Source organism: Mustela nivalis, assembly GCF_964662115.1.
Source record: "Mustela nivalis genome assembly, chromosome: 16".
In the NCBI taxonomy this organism is placed as follows: domain Eukaryota; kingdom Metazoa; phylum Chordata; class Mammalia; order Carnivora; family Mustelidae; genus Mustela; species Mustela nivalis.
In genome coordinates, this window is record NC_139035.1 from 49,176,195 (window position 1) to 49,181,398 (window position 5,204).

The 5,204-nt window shown below is 36.5% G+C and overlaps 1 long non-coding RNA gene across 1 annotated transcript in view; it reads left to right on the forward strand.

Moving 5' to 3' along the window:
* LOC309850273 overlaps positions 1 to 5,204 on the forward strand; it is a 171,255-nt gene that overhangs the window by 78,642 nt on the left and 87,409 nt on the right. The window lies entirely within an intron of this gene.

Consider the following 5,204-nt stretch of genomic DNA (forward strand, 5'->3'; position numbering starts at 1 on the left):
TATTTGCCCATATCTGTTCCTTCAGGATCACAAACTGAAGATACAGGCAGTTAGCACTGATGGACTATGGCCATGGCTCTGGTCCTGCATTTCCTGCTCATTTTCATCCAGGACAACAGGGACCGCTGTGGGTTGTTGCATGGTGAGGGCCATGGCTTCCAACCTCTTGGCAGGCTCGTAACTTGGATCCTCTGCAGTCCCCTGCCCCTCTCACCCATAAATAATGTGTGTGTTTCAATACCAGGTTTAAGCAACATAGTTGCCAACTAAACAGAAGATGTTTCATCCTATTACTAGAACCTGGGCATCATTACATCTGTTACTCGAACCTGGGCATCATTACATCCGTTACTCGAAAATCCTTCTTTCTAGCAGAGACCCAAGCATTGAGGGCGTTTTAAACCAATTTTCATGGGTTTAGTAGCAGTAACTAGAGATAGTTTTAATAGTGATCTTTCATATTAAATTGGTCTGTGTAGTAATGACATTTTAAAGTTGAATGCATATTTTTATATATTAGATCATTGCACACTTACTTTCTATTTAGCTTGTTTGTGGGAGGTTGTACTTAAAACGGTTCATGTTATTGAGTTATATGATATGATTATATTGATTATACTGATTAAGGCACAAGATGATTGAGGTATTAGAGTTAGAAAAATCCTGGTTCTAGTGAGAGATACTGAAAGTTATTTAACTTCTCAAGAGCTCAGATTCCTCACCCTTGATTAGGCTCGTCAAAAGAGAGAAGCATATAAATACCGAGGGAGGATTCCTTGACTGCTTTTTCCAGAACATCCACACCATCTTGCTACTCTCTATCCTATTATGCTTTTTTTTTCTTTATAGCCAATATGACCTTCTATGATTACTATTTTATGACATAAAGACAATGTAAGCTCCTTCAGGGCAGACATGTATACTGCTTGGTCTGTTGGTGACTCCCTATCTCTGACAACCACATTGGTATATGGCAGATGTTCAATAATTATTTACTGAATGAGTGAATAATGTTTCCAAACACTTAGCATAGTATCCGCTGCATAGTAAAACTCAATAAATAGTCATTATTATTACTAGATATGATGTGATGAGCTGCCAATGAGGATCTAAGTGTTATTAATATATTATCTTGTTCCTTAAATGAAGGCTTGAGTGGGTCTTTTGGGTTTTTGCTGTCTGTCCTGCACAGCTTCACTACAAGATCTCTTCTGGTCCTCGAGTCAGCTGTGCTAACAATTCCCAGATCTACATTTCTGCTCTGGAATCCTGCTCTGGAATCCCACTTACGGCATGTAGGCACTTCATGCTCAACCTGTTTCTCAAACCTGCTCATCCTGAGCTGCTTTTTTCAAATAAGTGCATCCTGTACTTACCCTGATGCTCAAATTAGAATTTGGATCAACCCTGATCATTCTCTGTATCTGACCTGTTCTCAATTTCTCCCTCTGTTTCTCCCATTTGCCTAGCTTAGACTATCATTGTCTCTCATCTGAGCTTTTACAGTTACTAATAAAATGGTTCAATTTTATTGAGCACAGGAACTTATATGCATGTGGCTAGATAAAAGCCCAGGAGTTAGATGGTACTCATGTTTTGCTATTATCATTTTACAGGTGAAGAAAAAACAAAGTTCAGAGAGATTAAATGGTTCCCTAAATTCGCACAGCTGCTAAATGTTGGAGCCAGGATTTGGACTGAAATTGGTCTGATTCTAGAGCCTTCAACCATCTTTTAAAACTTCTTAATTGCAATGAGCTTTCCCTTTTTTTACCCTTGTTCCAATCTACTCTGTTTTCTTCTTACCTCTGAGTGATCTTTTCATTGTTCTTCAAGAATCATCTTACAAATCATCTTATTTTCTTACATCTTACAAATCATCTTATTTTCTTTCTAAATTCTGTGGGGGTAGAAGTAGATGCTTCTCCTGGGACTCCACTGCACTCTGCACATGTCAACCTTGGCCATTATTACTTTGGATTATTATTTTGCATTTTAATTTTCAGTGCACACACCCATGAGAACAGAAGCTTCACCTAATTAATGATTGCATGTATGATACCTGTACTCGATAGGAGCTAGGTAAAGTTTTGTTCAACGAACACCTCTATAAATACTATTTACTAAGGAGTTTAATTTACTCGCTCATTTATTTCTATAGGAATGCTGCTAATTTTTTTTCCCACAAAAATGTATAGTTAGCATTTTAGAATGCCTCCTTTTTAAGTGAAACCCCTCTCTCCCTTTGGTTTTCTACTAGCAACATAGGAAGATTTTTTTTTTTTTTTTTTTTTTTTTTTACAGACCTGTACCCCTGGAGATAAAAATATATGTTTATAAAAAAAAATAAATTACCATTTGGCAACATAGGAAGATTTTAATAAGCACTCTTCCCATCTGTGTCCCCCAACTTCCATGTCCTATTTGGTATCTGGTGACTTCTGGTTACCTAAATATCTTTGTTCTTTCAGCCTATTTTTTTGGGCCACCCTATAGGCCTACGTTCTGTTTTCCTGAATTTTGCTTTCTGCTAGGCAACAGGTATAGTATCAACACAAGTGTTTCATTCTTCACTTACAGCTTGAATTTAAATCCCATTTTTCATCTTCTATGACCAGAGATGGGAATTTCAGGTCCTAGATATGGGGGAGATATTTTTGGGCAGTGGTATCTTAGGATTTTCTTCAAATCACACCCTATTATGTCTTTGGAGAAAGCTTTACATATCTCTCTGTTGTAATCGTTCTTCCAAAATTGGTAAAAAGTCTTTTGCAGCCGATGAAACTATAGTGTGACTGATGAATTATAAATAGGAAAGTGTTCATCTCTGCCAAGATATTTGAATCTGAATTGTACAAATCTCTGTCACTATCTTCTTTGGGAGAAGATAAGATTTTATTTTTGGGCAGATACACTGAAGGTTTATCTCATAGATCTCTAGAGTTTGAAAATATATGTCTAAGAAAGAAAAATAATAAATATTGTCAGGTTCTGATATCAGAAATCTAACAATATGTTTTAACTTATCAGTTTCAAAGCACTCACGATAAAACAAATACCATGTAAATATGTGTTAATGTGGACATACCCTTACAGTGTTTGAGAAGTATAATCAATTTTTGAATTGTTTTAATAAATATGCTAAGGAAAATGTAAAATATCTAGTGTATTATTAGGCTAAAATGATCTGAAAGCTATTTTAACAGTTACTAATATAAAACACATGCTACCACCTAGAACTCTTGGAAAGATAGCAGTTCAAGTTCTCTGTCCCAAAGTAAAAAATTTCAGAATTCCCTCAGCCAACATTAAAAGCCAAGGTGGTTTTTTATCCACTTCCTAATGAAAACATTTTGGAGGAATTACAAAATGAGTCCAAGCTTGTTACAGAGAAAAAGAATAATGAATCCCTTAGTAATGGTATGTAATAAAGCCCACACCGTGTGTGGCTCAGTCAAATCAACTGGTCCCACCCCTTTATTCGATAGGTGAGGAGAATGAGACCTACTGGTGCTAAAGGTACAATGACGTCAGGTGAGTGAACAGACACTAATTCGGTTGCTTTGTATCTCAGTCCAAAGCCTTTTGTTTCATGTTACCATGAGCAACCTTGTTTACCCAACATGAGGTGAAGGGCTGGGATAGATAAACAAAGGATTTGGGACCTAAGATCAGTATATAACCAAATCTGAAAGTTCTAGACTTCTCCTGGATTGGAACTCAAATATTCACCCACTGAAGGGGAAAGAAAAATACTAAAGAATGCTGATTATTCCAGTTCCATTTTTTAGTTATATCAGTGGCTGATTTACTACAATTTGAATGATAAGGGCTCAAGGACTTCTGGAACTGTTCCATCATGGGTAGTCTTACCATGTATGCATAAGACTCCCTACGTGTGTATCTAAAAATATATTTATTCCCCGTCAGAGTGAGACGAAACTATTTGAAACATGTGGAAACATTTTTTTTGCTTATATACTGATCTTATGTCCTGAAACAGTCCCTTTGTTTAGCTAGGGATCATCATCAACTTTAGATCTCTAAGATGTCAATCTGCATTTTTATATTGGTATTTTTTTTAATTTTTTTTTAAAGATTTTATTTATTCATTTGAGAGAGAGACAGTGAGAGAGAGAGCATGAGCGAGAAGAAGGTCAGAGGAAGAAGCAGACTCCCCATGGAGCTGGGAGCCTGATGCGGGACTCGATCCCGGAACTCTGGGATCATGACCTGAGCCGAAGGCAGTCGTCGAACCAACTGAGCCACCCAGGCGTCCCTATATTGGTATTTTTAAGAGAGCATAAAATACAGTGAGTTACTTATAATTGGACCACTGCGGTAACACTTTCTACTTTAGCTAGAATCTGCATTAATTAATGATACTTCATCACAAAAATATTTCTTGAGTACTTTCTCAGAAATAAACCCTCAAGTATTTATTCTGTGTTATAATAGCCCTTTGCTGATTGAGAAGAATTGCAGTTGATGTTCATTTTCATGTCATACAGCATGGGTTTATAGGCGTCTTAAAATAGTCATGTTATTTTAGTCACATCTGAGACCTGAGCAACACTTTTCATAGTAAAATTAAAAATCTTGAACAATATTGTTCTTGAGTTAATTCTTTGGCAAAATGATATAAAATATTCTATGTATTTTGTTCTTCATCAAAAACAATATTTATCCATCTGTGTGTCATGTTTATATGCTATGCTATATGCTAAACAAACAAGTCAAGTAGCTATGACTTGCTTCCTCTGGAATCTCCTAACAAACTCTAAGAAACTGCTATGAGAGGACAGGCAAAAAACAGTCTTTTGCTGGAAAAATAACTTCATTGTGTCTTTGGGGAAAAAAAAGCATAGATTAATTTTTAATTTTTAATTTTTTATTGACATATATTATTAGCCCCAGGGGTACAGGTCTGTAAATCACCAAGTTTACACACTTCACAGCACTCACCATATCACATACTCTCTCCAATGTCCATAACCCCACCACCCTCTCCCTACCTCCCTCCCCGCAGCGACCCTTACTTTGTTTTGTGAGATTAAGAGTATCTTATGGTTTGTCTCCTCCCCAATCCAATCTTGTTTCCTTTTTTCCTTCCTTACCCCCTAAACCCCCACATTGCCTCTCAAATTCTTTGTATCAGGGAGATCATATGATAATCGTAAAAGGATGGATTTATAAGACTTTAG